We start from the raw sequence: 13,200 nt of genomic DNA, 5'->3' as shown, positions 1-13,200 counted from the left end.
GCTCCTCAACCGATATCAGACGACAGGGACCGTCAATGACCGCCGTCGTTCGGGCACACCACGCGTAACGACCAATAGACAGGACCGGAACATACGGTTGCGGCACCTGCGCAATCGGTTTTTGACAGCCGCAAGCACTGCCAGGACTGAAGTGGGAACCAGGGGACGACTCATCAGCGCCTGAACTGTCCGGAGACGTCTTGCCGCAGCACGACTGCATTGCCACCGACCCTACCGTGGCCTTATCCTCCTGCACAGACATCGTCAAGCAAGACTCTTATGGGCCAGGAATGGTGGGCATTTGCGACCCAGGAGATGGCGAGATGTCATCTTCTCGGATGAATCGAGATTTAACGTGAGTGTCACGGACAGACGTCGTTGCATTTACCGCCGTCGTGGAGAACGTGTCGCGCAGGCCTGTGTTCTGGAGAGGGACCGCTACGGGGGCGGCGGAGTCATGGTTTGGGGCGCCATCAATGCTGACTTCCGGTCCGAACTCGTGGTGGTACAGGGAAACCTTAATGCGCAACACTACGTCGACAACATCCTGCGGCCGGTCCTCCTCCCATTGATGAGACGGCATGGCGGAAACAGGCTCGTCTTCCAGGAAGACAACGCTCGGCCGCACACTGCCAGGCGTACACAGGCGTTTCTTCGTGCCCACCATGTCACTGTGTTGGACTGGCCAGCAGTTTCCCAGGACATGAACCCAATAGAGCACATGTGGGACGAGCTGGGACGTCGTGTTCAAAACCAACCGAATCCACCACAGAACTTCGCTGAGCTGCAGCAGGCATTGCAGCATCACTGGGCAGCCATCCCATGACGTGTGGTGAGGCGCCTGTGCATGTCCATGCCTAGGAGGCTGCAGGCGTGCATCGCAGCACATGGAGGTCACACGAAATACTGACCCCCATGACGTTGACATCGCCAGAGACGTTATGTGCGATTCACTGTTGGCGGCTGACAGTGCCAGTCAGATGGGCCAGTGGTTGGTCTCACTGGTGGTATCAGTTTCATTTTTGTGGGATCTCGCATAATAAAATAAACCATGATCATTTCCGAGATTGCGTTTTTGTTGCCACCTAGTATATATGTATATATATATATATATATATATATATATATATATATATATATATATATATATATATATATATATATATATATACACACACACACAAAAACAATACCGGTAATTAAAAATTAAAAAGAAAAAGAAAATTCACAAACCGAAAAGAACCAGTAAAACAAACATATTATTTAGAATAATTATAAAGCCATAGTAAGAATACATACCAAAGTGTAAATGTGAGATTACACAAGACGCCGGGGTCGTAACTACAATATATAGCCATTATTTATGCAACTTTTAATGTCTTGTTTCGTACCACCACACATGATTGTTGAATATCAATTTTAGTAATTTAGCACTGTGATACAATCTGAACTTACCTGTCATGTTATAGATGGGCATGTTGATGAACAAGACGCTTATTTAAAATGGAACTGGCCCCATTCTATTTCTATATGGATTCAAAACCTACCGAAAAACGAAACCGCCGTCAATGTGCAAAGGTGTATACATATATATTTTGTTCTGATCTCATAATTTTATAATTTGATGAGTTCGTCAATTATATATAAATTAATCGAAGTCACGGCACTTCGTTTATTGACATTGAAGCAAACGTACTTTGGTGACACCCAAGAAGGGACATATGCTTCAACAGTCGTTAAATAAAAACATGTCAATGGCAACTTGACATAATTGGAATATCGATTGATGACTGACTGGAACTATAGTTGCATATACATACAGTTTACAAACATACGTTGTATTAAGTTTAAGATTATATGATAAAGACTATAGTGGACAAGTTGTTCAACCCTAAGTGGTACGCTGCTGACTAATAATGCATTGGATGTTCAGAAGCTCGCATGATACAATTATGAAGACGACGGGGAAAGGATTGGCACAAACATCTCAAATAAGCCACAGTAATGTTCCTCCACTCCTCCTGCAACACCTGTGCAAGCTCAGCGACGTTATGCGGTGGTGGCTGGTGGTGACGTACACGACGTCCTAACTCACCCCACATGTGTTCAGTTGGGTGAAACGGCGGGCCTGTTCATAACGGTGATACCGGCATGTTGCAGGAATACCTGCGTAATTCGTGCAGTATGTGGACGGGCATTGTCTTGTTGAAACAGAAGGGGACCTCCTGGTCTTCGGTGTCAGCGCAAAAGCGACGGGAGAACTGGTCTTAGAATAACGTCAACATAACGCTGGGCTGTAAGGGCATCGTGGACAATGATGAGATCACTCCTGAAATCACAGTTGATTGCCCCACACACACACCATCAGACAACCGCAGCCAATTGATCACGTTGCCTCACACAGCCGTCAGCGTACCGTTCATGGAGTCTCCTGTACACACGTGCTAATCCATCGGCAAAGGAGAGAGAGAAACGGGACTCATCTGAGAAAACAATGCTCCGGTAAAAGGCTGGTGGATGATTACCATTCTGGAGAGCAACCTTTAGTCTCGCAGCACGATATCGCGGTGTCATGATGCTTCCGTTGTACGGGCGTCTGCATCTGAGTCCAGCCGTTCTGAGTCGACGGATGGCCGTCATCGGATGGATAGGCCTTCCATGACGTCCTATCGTGTTGCTTGCTGTCATCAACTCACGGTCTGTTGATGACGTTCAACAAGTCGTCCAATAGTTGATGGATGGACTCTGAAGTTCCTAGCAATTTGGCTTTGCAAAGCCCCCCCCCCCCCCCCCCCCCTCCGTTGAACCATACCCAACGCTCGCTCCCTTTGTTCTTTTTTGAGTCGTGGCATTCTTAATCTGACGAGGAATATGACACCGTTACGTGACTTTTATGTTTCCACATACTGGCATTTCACGAGCTTTGCATGCAGCATGATTGAGCATGTAGTGAACGCATTTCACACCATTGTGTGTGTTTCTGCTATTGTATGTGTAACGGGAACAAAACCAGGATTAAAACCCAAACAAAAGTACCAATCAATGACTTCCTCTCATAAATTGTTATTTTAAGTCCAATAAATATATTTTTCATTAATCACAACAAAATATTGACAAATATCTGTTTTGCGTTTTCATTGTGTGTCAGTATATAACTTACCCATAATACCCATGTGATAATTTATTGTGTTAACCCGGTATGTAATGGTATGCAAATTTGCAAGGTCTCTAGGCAATGTGTTGTTGAGGATGGGCCATTTGTTTACAAGCTAACAAGACCTAAATTGTGATAATCGTGATGACGGCATATTACGGGTGGCGGCGACCTTAGTACTGTAATTTACTAAAACAATGAATTAAAATGCTATGTTTAGAAGTGTTATATGATAAATATCAACCTTGTCTAGTTAATCGATTAACATAGACTCGGTTGATATTTGCCATATTAAAAAACACTCGGGACGAATCCTCTATATTATTATTATTATTATTATTATTATTATTATTATTATTATTATTATTATCATCATCATGATTATCATGATTATTATTATTATCATCATGACCAATACCAATAATAAATAAGACAGAGAAGAAAAATACATCCCACAACAGACGTTTGAATTTGTCACTACAAAAATACTGTTGTCAGTAGATAGTAATCTTGTTGGGTACAGAAGGAATAAAAACAACAATTTAAGGAAGTGTATTCTGGACCGATGAACTGAACAATTCTTTTTCTTGTTATCTTGTTGTTGTTGAAACTTATTTGACGCACGTGTCATTTCACTTGTAGTTTTTATTTCAGTACATATATTGTCTGAATTATATAATACTAGAACTGAACAGAATCTGATAATATTCGTTTTGATAAACGGATGTTGTGTGTGTGTGTGTGTGTGTGTGTGTGTGTGTGTGTGTGTGTTAGTGTGGTGTGTGTGTGTGATCTCGAGTTTAGTGTCTCCACCCAGACCCGTCCAACACTTACACTAGATCTCGAGTACTCGATGATCAAACTCAATTTCAGCGCTGAACCGAGTACCCAACACTTACACTAGATTTCACACATGAAAGTCTAAGGAATAATAGTAAAATATAACATCATACACACATATTTCAGACGTTAAAAAAGTTTCTTGCTCGGGTCCTAGATCGGGTACAAGAGGAACTAGAGTCTTGCTAGACTAGACCCATACCCAAGTACTCGTGGAATGAATGAATGAATGAATGAATGAATGTTTAACGACACCGTAGCACGAAAAATACATCGGCTATTGGGTGTCAAACTATGGTAATGCAACCAAGTACTCGTGGAGGCCCTAGTCCGTTTCACATAGTAAACGAAGTATCCTTAAATGAGAGTGCTCTTCCTTTCACGGGTACTCTAGTCCTGTGAACGGACTCGAGTCTTCCTAAACTAGACCTGAGTACTAGTGGGGACCCTAGTCTGTTTCACATAGAAGATTGGATCCGATCTGAAGTGCTGCAAAAATTATCGTCGGTTAATTATGTTAAAAAAATGTTCAGCTTTTGAATCCTTGTGTGTATAATGTTCTGCTCTTTCATCTGTCAATTTTAAGTGGGCTTTTTCCCGTGTTCCTTTGTTTTGGTGTGTGTATGTGTATGTGTGTGTGTGTGTGTGTGTGTGTGTGTGTGTGTGTGTGTGTGTGTGTGTGTTGTCGTGTTTTGTGTGTGTATTTTTTTCTTATTTTTTTTCTTATTTTTTTTGTTGCTGTTTTTCTTTTTTCTTTTTTTTATTATTTTATACGAATCCTTTAGACTATTTTGCATTAGAACTATGTTTCTTTTACTTAATATTTAATATTTTGGGTTATTCTAAATCCTGCATTATTATAACAAATGAACATGTTTGTCCCGTTCCTCATATGCCGAGTGTTGTAGCCTGAGAATAATAGTGTTCTGTTCTGCACCAGAGCCCCGTTTTACGAAGTGATCTTAGTAGTTTATGCGCTTAAGGTGATCTTAGCACTAAGATCGCTTCGAAAAAACACGACCCAGTTCTGGGGTTTTTTGAAAGGCAGTCTTAATACTTAAAGTTTTTGTTTTGTTTAACAAAACCACTAGAGCACATTGATTTATTAGTCATCGGCTATTGGATGTCAAACATTTGATAAATTGGACATTTGGTCTCAGAGAGGAATCCTGGTGCATTTTTTTCCACTAGTAGAAAGGGATATTTTATATGCACCAGCACACAGACAGGACATCACATACCACAGCCTTTGATATACCAGTCGAGGTGCACTATAAGCCAGAAAAATAATGAAAAAAAAAGAAAGCAAAAACAAATACAAAAAACCTGTGCATTTGTAACAACGAGAGGGCGAGACGTAGCTCAGTGGTAAAGTGCTTGCTTGATGGGCGGTTGGCCCAGGATCTATCCCCGTCGGTGGACCCACTTGAACAGTTTCTCGTTCCAGTCAGTGCGCCACGACTGGTATATGGGATGATGCATATAAAAGATCGCTTGATACTTAATGGAAACGTGTAGCAGGTGTCCTTTCTAAGACAATATTTCGGAATTACCATATGTTTGACATCCAACAGCGGCCCGATGATTAATAACTCAGTGTGCTCTAGCGGTGTCGTTAAACAAAACAACTTTTAACTTTTTCCGTGTTTATTTTTTATATTATTTTATTTATTTATTTTGCACTGTACCTATTTAGGTTTTTTGTTGTTGTCCTTTTGTGGTGTGTGCATGGTTTTGGTTTGGTTTTTGGGTTTTTTTAAATTTAATTTTATACATTGTACGTTTTATACTGTTTTGTATCGTGCCTGCTATTCATCCTTTGCAATTCAAGTCGTATTGCGACGGCAATTTAGTAGAGATAATAGCAATGTAAATACCCAATAATGATACAGATGTCATTGCAGATTAAATTATGGAATAGATTCATACTTTTAATAAACCGTGAAAAAAATAAAGTTGTACATTTTAGAAAAGAGACTTACCCGAAATCGTTTACTATTTTTATATTTCGGAATTACCAAATGGTTGACATCCAATAGCCGGTGATTAATAACTCAGTGTACTCTAGCGGTGTCGTTAAACAAACGAACGTTTAACTTTTTGTGACCGCGAAAGCGTTGTTCTTATTAGAATGCAATCATATCAGGTACAACAAACCCCCCCCCCCAAAAAAAAAAAAACCCCAAAAAAAACCCACACCTTTAAACGAAATTCATTACAGATCAGTGAAACTAGCAATACACGAGTTTTTGTTGTTGTTTTTGTTGTTGTTGTCGTCACTACGTAGATTCATCATGTTAACTCTACGACTTGTAATTTCTCTTCTCACTTGTCTCTAGCAAAGATGTTGTAAGTATTATATAACAGTAAACTAGTTTGATAATTGATTTTTAAAATTGTTTCACATAATAGTTTAGATTTGATCTGAAGTTCTGCATGGTAAATAATATTTAACTTTTAAATCCGTGTGTATTTTTTATTATTATTATTAAAAAAATTTGCACTGTACCTATTTAAGTGTTTTGTTGTTGTCCTTTCGTGGTGTGTGCATGTTTTTGTTGTTGTTTTGGTTTTGGTTTTTAAATGTAATTTTATATATTGCACGTTTTATACTGTTTTGCATTGTGCCTTTTATTCATCTTTTGTAATTCAGATATTATTGCGATTTAGTACAGATAATAAAGATGTAAATAACCAGTAATGATACAAATGTCATTGCAGATTAAATTATGGGATGGATTCATACTTTTAATAAACCGTGAAAAAACTAAAGTGGTACATTTTGGAAAAGAGACTTGCCCGAAATCGTTTACTGTTTTTAATTGTGGTGAACATATATTAGAATACCTTGACAACTATAAATATCTCAGCTTGTGGTTTGACGAACGTTTAAAAAAGCGGTGTAATTGTTATCAAAATCTGCAAACCATGCACTTTCAGCTCTGTGTTCTAAATGCTTTAGTGCAGGAGGAATAACCCATTCAGTGTTTACGCAAATGTACGAAAGTCTCGTTATATGGTTCAACCATTTGGGGCTTGTATGGACAGAGTGTAGTGAACACATTTCAGAACAAAGCATGTCGTTTCTTCCTGGGCTCTGAACAGACAAATTCCAATGTGGCTACTCGTGGCGACATGGGGGTGGGGGCGTGCATGTGTAACGAAACAACGAGTTGAGGTGTTCAGACAATTATTCAATTTAGAAAACATTACTAACGAGAGACTATTGTCAAAAATCCACATATGGTCTAGGCGTCACCCTACATCATGGTCAAAGCGTATTTTAACTTTCGCAAAAAAACAACAAAGAGGTATTAATTTAGAATTAGAGGTGGGAAAGTCAGTCAAATTAGCATTAAAATCAGTTAAGGTTATTTTAAACAGATCTGATGAACAAGAGTGGTTCCATGATTTATGGAACGATAACAACAATATTAATAGAGATAAATTAAGATCTTATAGACAATTTTAAAGAGACTTGTGTCCTGAAATATATACACATGCAATGATTCCCAGACCACACAGGATACTTTTATCAAACTTTAAACCTGGTAAATTCCCTTTGTCTTTTGAAACGGGAAGATATAACAGACCTCCGATTCCTTTAACAGATCGTGTTTGTTTATTTGGTACAGGCTGTGTTGAAGATGAATTGCACGTTTTATTGATTTTAGACGGATAATATTTTGAAGTTCGTTTATATTATTTTAAATGTACATTATAGTAGATGGTAATATATTATTATTAGAAGCAGTTGCAATATTATAAGTAACGGATTACTAGCAACATTAATATATATATATATATATATATATATATATATATATATATATATATATATATATATATATATATATATATATATATATATATATACACACACACACACATATCCTCTGGACAAAACATGTATGCAATTGTATTTCATCTAGTACCACTGTGTCAATTAGCCTTGTGCTTGAAACATCGGGGGGGGGGGGGGGGGGGGGGAGGGTACCTGTAAAAAAATGTACTAAAATTTTGTGCGGAACTAGGATAGACATAGACGCTACCCGTTATCTCTGAAATGAGCAGCTTCACCCCCATTTTTTTTTTTTTTAATTTGTGTAGTACTTATATCTGTGGTGTATATATATATACGCTTTAGGTAGGAGTTTTAGCCACATATGTTACTATTGTAGTCAATGGGATTTGGTTTGGTAGTATACACCCTAAAGGGTGTTCTTAATTGGGCCCACGTTTTTAATGTATCAGTATAACGGCTGTTTACAACATGAATATCAACGCAGTAGTCACCACATAATGGTCCAGTATTATCGATTTCTTTGATAATTTAAAATTAGGCATAATTAGAACAATGTCTACAGTTAGTTTTTAATAGACTTTATGTTTGCGTCTGTCCAAATGGAGAAATAGTTGTTTAGGTTCGGCTGTTATTGCATTCAAAGAAAGGTTAACATTTCAATTCTTTAAGATAACTAATAAAGGGATAATTAAAAAGTGGACACTTTATATCATATAGTAGTATTCAAAATTAATTGATTTTATGTATGTATATATATATATATATAGTTATATATATATATATATATATATATATATATATATTTATATATATATATATATATATATATATATATATATATATATATATATAGTGTTAAAATTAATTCAGTAGTGTTCTTAATGTATTGGGAATAGGCTGCCAATTCATACGCCCACCTCTAGAAAACAAGATATTTTTTCCAATGGAAAATACAGACATGATGACAGTATATATTTTTCATATGTAGAACATTTAGAACCGATTTTTTCATGTAGTTGTAGCTTTGCATGAAAATGGCAATAGACAACAGTTGTGAACATGACTCGCGATGTGCACGCTTTTTGGTAATTTGGACCCAATTTCACAAAACATCGTAAGACTAGTTTTGCACGTAAACGCAAATCTATGACAAAACCACAATTCTTACTGCTGTTATGGTACAACAAATATAGTTAGAAATACACTTATTTCATTTCTTTTCGTCCTTGAAATACTCCCATCTTCCGTAATGATGTGAAATTTCTGCAGGAAATAGATGCAAAACACGTGAAAATGTAGTCTCGGTAAAACTACTAGTCACAGACGTAAACTTACGATGTTTTGTGAAATTCGCCCCTGTACTCTCATCCAAATACGGACTGCTGTAAGGTTTGTTGTTTTTTGTTTAGTTTCTGTTTCTTGTAGACTTTATTCCATATTAGTATAAATGTATTCACAGCCCGTCTTTCAGTGTGTTATGTAGGTTTGGGTTTCTTTTAAAGTGTCTAGTGTGTGTGTTGTGTCCAATATTATTGCTACTGTTACTCAATACTATTTCTGAAATAAATAATGGTATCATTTATCTATTATTTTTCATTAATATTATTTAGTTGTTTCGTTTAGGTGTTGCTATTTGTAAAAAAAAATTTACTATATGTATTTATTACTTATTTGTTTTAAATTAATATCTTTAATTGTAATAACTATTTCATTTTTGTTATACGTGAATGTAAGATCAAATAAAAATGAAAATGAAAAAAAAAATAAAAAAAAAATAAAGGGATAATTTCAAGTTTACGTTGTCCGTACAGGTGTTGCCGGTATACTGCTATTTTGTTGAGAATTCACGAGTAAAGACATTTTTGCGTATGGTGCTATTGAATTGAATTCATCCACAGTGAACAGAAAAAATATGGGTTACTTGTAGGGTTTGGGTTAAGAAAATCATACAGTAATGATACGAGTAATTAATTCTGTCAAAAGGTGAACTTAAAAAAAAAAAACATCTGTAATTTTGTGTGGGTATTGCACCATACTAATTTTACCCTCTGGCAGAAACCCTGAGGTGTAAATGTGGATTTTGAGGCTATATCTACTAAATACGGTGCATAACTGTTAAAACTGATAGCCCAGTGGTAAAGTGTTCGCTTGATGCGCCGTCGGTCTGGGATCGATATCGTCGGTAGGCCCATTAGGCTATTTCTCGTTCCAGCCAGTGCACCACGACTGGTATATCAAAGGCCGTGGTATGTGCTATCCTGTCTGTGGTGTGGTGCATATACAAGATCCCTTGTCGCATTAGGGGAAAATGTAGCGGGTTTCCTCAGATGAATACGAGTCAGAATTACCAAATGTTTGACATCCAATCAATAGTCGATGATTAATTAATCAATGTACTCTTGTGATGTCGTTAAACAAATCAAACTTCTTATGCTAATCCATAGTTTGAATTTGTGCATACTTTTTTCATCTCTTTGGAGAAACTCCTCCAATTTGTTTCATCGTTTTACAAGGAAGGAAGGAAATGTTTTATTTAACGACGCACTCAACACATTTTATTTACGGTTATATGACGTCGGACATTCGGTTAAGGGCCAGATAGATATTGAGAGAGGAAACCCGCTGTCGGCACTTCATAGGCTACTTGCCACATCGTTCCATTAGTAGCAAGGAATATTTTGCCAACAATTCCTAGAACCAAAAAAAAAAAGTGTTTTATTCAACGACACCACTAGAGCACATTGATTTATTAATCATCGGCTATTGGATATATACATTTTGGTAATTTTGACATATAGTTTTACAAAGGAAACCCGCTACGTTTTTCCATTAGTAGCAAAGGACCACCACGGCCTTAGATATACCAGTTGTGGTGCACTGGCTGGAATGAGAAATAGCCCTATGGGCACACTGAAGGGGGTCGATCCAGACCGACCGCGCATCAGTTGAGCGATTTATCACTTGGCTACGTCTCACCCCTCATAGAACAAAGCAAAAAAAACAAACACAAAAGCAAAAACAAAAAAGAAGGTAAGAGAGTCCGAGTAGAAACGAAGATTAGTTATGACTACTCGTTCTTATGAGTACCCTGTGATAAAAGAAAATTAACACATCATAGTTCCAAAGATTTTATTTATTTCGCCAATGATGCTGGTAGACACAGTGTCCAATGGTCCACATAACTGTTTCTTAGAATGGATTAAAACAGATCTAGAAACAAACACTAGAATACAAAAGCAGCCTTATAAATCTTGTTTTTAAATGTACTTAGACAGAAGCAATTGTATGGGCATCGCAACCAACGTAACCACAATAAAGGATAATCCTAATGCAGAGTTCTGCTTGCGCTCCTTTACCGGGCCAAACAAAGGGTGGGGATGTGAGTACAGCAACCTAGAAAATACGAATAAATACCCCCCTTTATTTAAGTTCCCTTTTATATACTGTTTTCACCCATTACCTCTAATGTTTAAAAACACAAAGTGTCAGATGGCAGGATTCGAACCTACTGCATCGATTCACATGCCACTAGACATACCTCGACCTTAACCGCTCGGCAAACGGGGACATCCACAAAAATGGAAGCTCAATTAACAGCAGTTAAGGACTTGTGCTGTCAAACATATTTGATTTTCGTTACATTTGTATATTTTGGTAGAAAAATACAATAATATTTTTCTTAATGATACAGCAAATTAATATCAAGCATGCATTGGCTCCATAAAATAAACTATATCGGATAATGCAAAAAGCGGTAAGTGGTCAATTTGATTAGTTTTTAAAAAGAATGTATTTATTTATACCTATAATTACGGTTTAAGTACGCTGTCCTGGACACAATACAGCTATCTGGTATTTTTGTCCAGGTTAGTTGTGTGTGTGTGTGTGTGAAGAGAGAGAGAGAGAGAGAGAGAGAGAGAGAGAGAGAGAGAGAGAGAGATAGAGAGAGAGAGAGAGACAGGGATAGAGAGAGAGAGAGAGAGAGAGAGAGAGAGAGAGAGAGAGAGAGAGAGGGGGGGGGGGGTACGAGTACCCACCCATTTGTCTCGTCAACCTCGCATTGGATGGGAGTTGGTACCGGGATGCGTTCCCAGTAAACTTAACAGCCTTATATTCTATGGCTTAACCACGACACCACCTAGGCTAGTTTTGTTACTTTCATCAATCTTATAAAAGATTTATTAAACATGTATGAATTTGGTTCTAAATGTACTTCTTGCTATATCATCTTGATACCTATTTCATAATATCACACACATCCATGCATTAACTTATTTAGTATCTGGATATCTCAAAATATAATATTTCATACGATGGAATATACAGGTATCAAGAAAAATTTAATTGGTAATAATTTGATTAAAACAGAAAATTTAAATATAGAATTTTATTGTTTAGTCCTAGTATATGTATTGCCAGATTAGGCAAACAAATGCTAATTTGTTTTCGAAAACATGCATAATGTGTAATAAGTATGCTACTGTATATTTCAATACATGATACATTTAGTAATAAAGTAATAGTGGGGTGAAATTGGTTATTGGTCAACTTCACCAAAAAATGGTGGCCAACTTCTCAAACCTAACCCCAGAGAATATTGGATAGGATTTTTAAGTGTTGTTATAATTTTAAGTGGTGTTTTGCAATGAAAATATACCCATACAATTATACAAAAACACAAACATAAATTCTATTGCCACCTCAGCCTACATTGACTTATTGGACACATAATAAACGTTTATTATATAAACTAAAAATGATGTTACGATATAAAACTATAGAGAAAACAAAATAATTATATATATATCTATGTGTTTGTGTATGTGTGTATGTGTGTGTGTGTGTTGTGTGTTGTGTGCGTGTGCGTGAGTGTGTGCGTGCGTTCGTGGCGCGCGCCGTCGCCGCGCGCGTGTGTGTTTGTGTGTGTAATCACTTAGTCCAATGCTGCTACTAATTCCATTACTTATAATATTGGTAACTGCTAATAATAATAATATATAACATGCTACTATAATGGAAAAAAGATATAGACTTTAAAATTATAAAAAAATAACTTCAAAATAGTATTATCGTTAAAATCCGTTAATATTTAAATTTAATAGTGGTATATTTTTTAAACTTTGACAATAAAAACACAAAAAGAGGAAAACAAATTATACAAACACGCTATCCAATACGAACCCCCCCCATAATTATTATTAAAATGGAATAAATAAATAGTATTAATAACAAGGCTTTTGCGGACCTTTGGAACATAGTAAATCGGTACGAGCAAACCTAAAGATTGCACCGCATCTTCATTATTTAAAAGTTTTATTTAAGAAAGGAGCATAATGTTCATGGAAGTGCAAACAGTTAAAAATATAATATCTTCGTATATTGGGGAACAAATAAAATTAAC

The sequence above is a fragment of the Gigantopelta aegis genome, chromosome 5, assembly GCF_016097555.1.
Source record: "Gigantopelta aegis isolate Gae_Host chromosome 5, Gae_host_genome, whole genome shotgun sequence".
NCBI classification, from domain to species: Eukaryota; Metazoa; Mollusca; class Gastropoda; order Neomphalida; family Peltospiridae; genus Gigantopelta; species Gigantopelta aegis.
The sequence above is the reverse complement of the archived record's forward strand: the minus strand, read 5'-3'. Positions refer to the sequence as shown.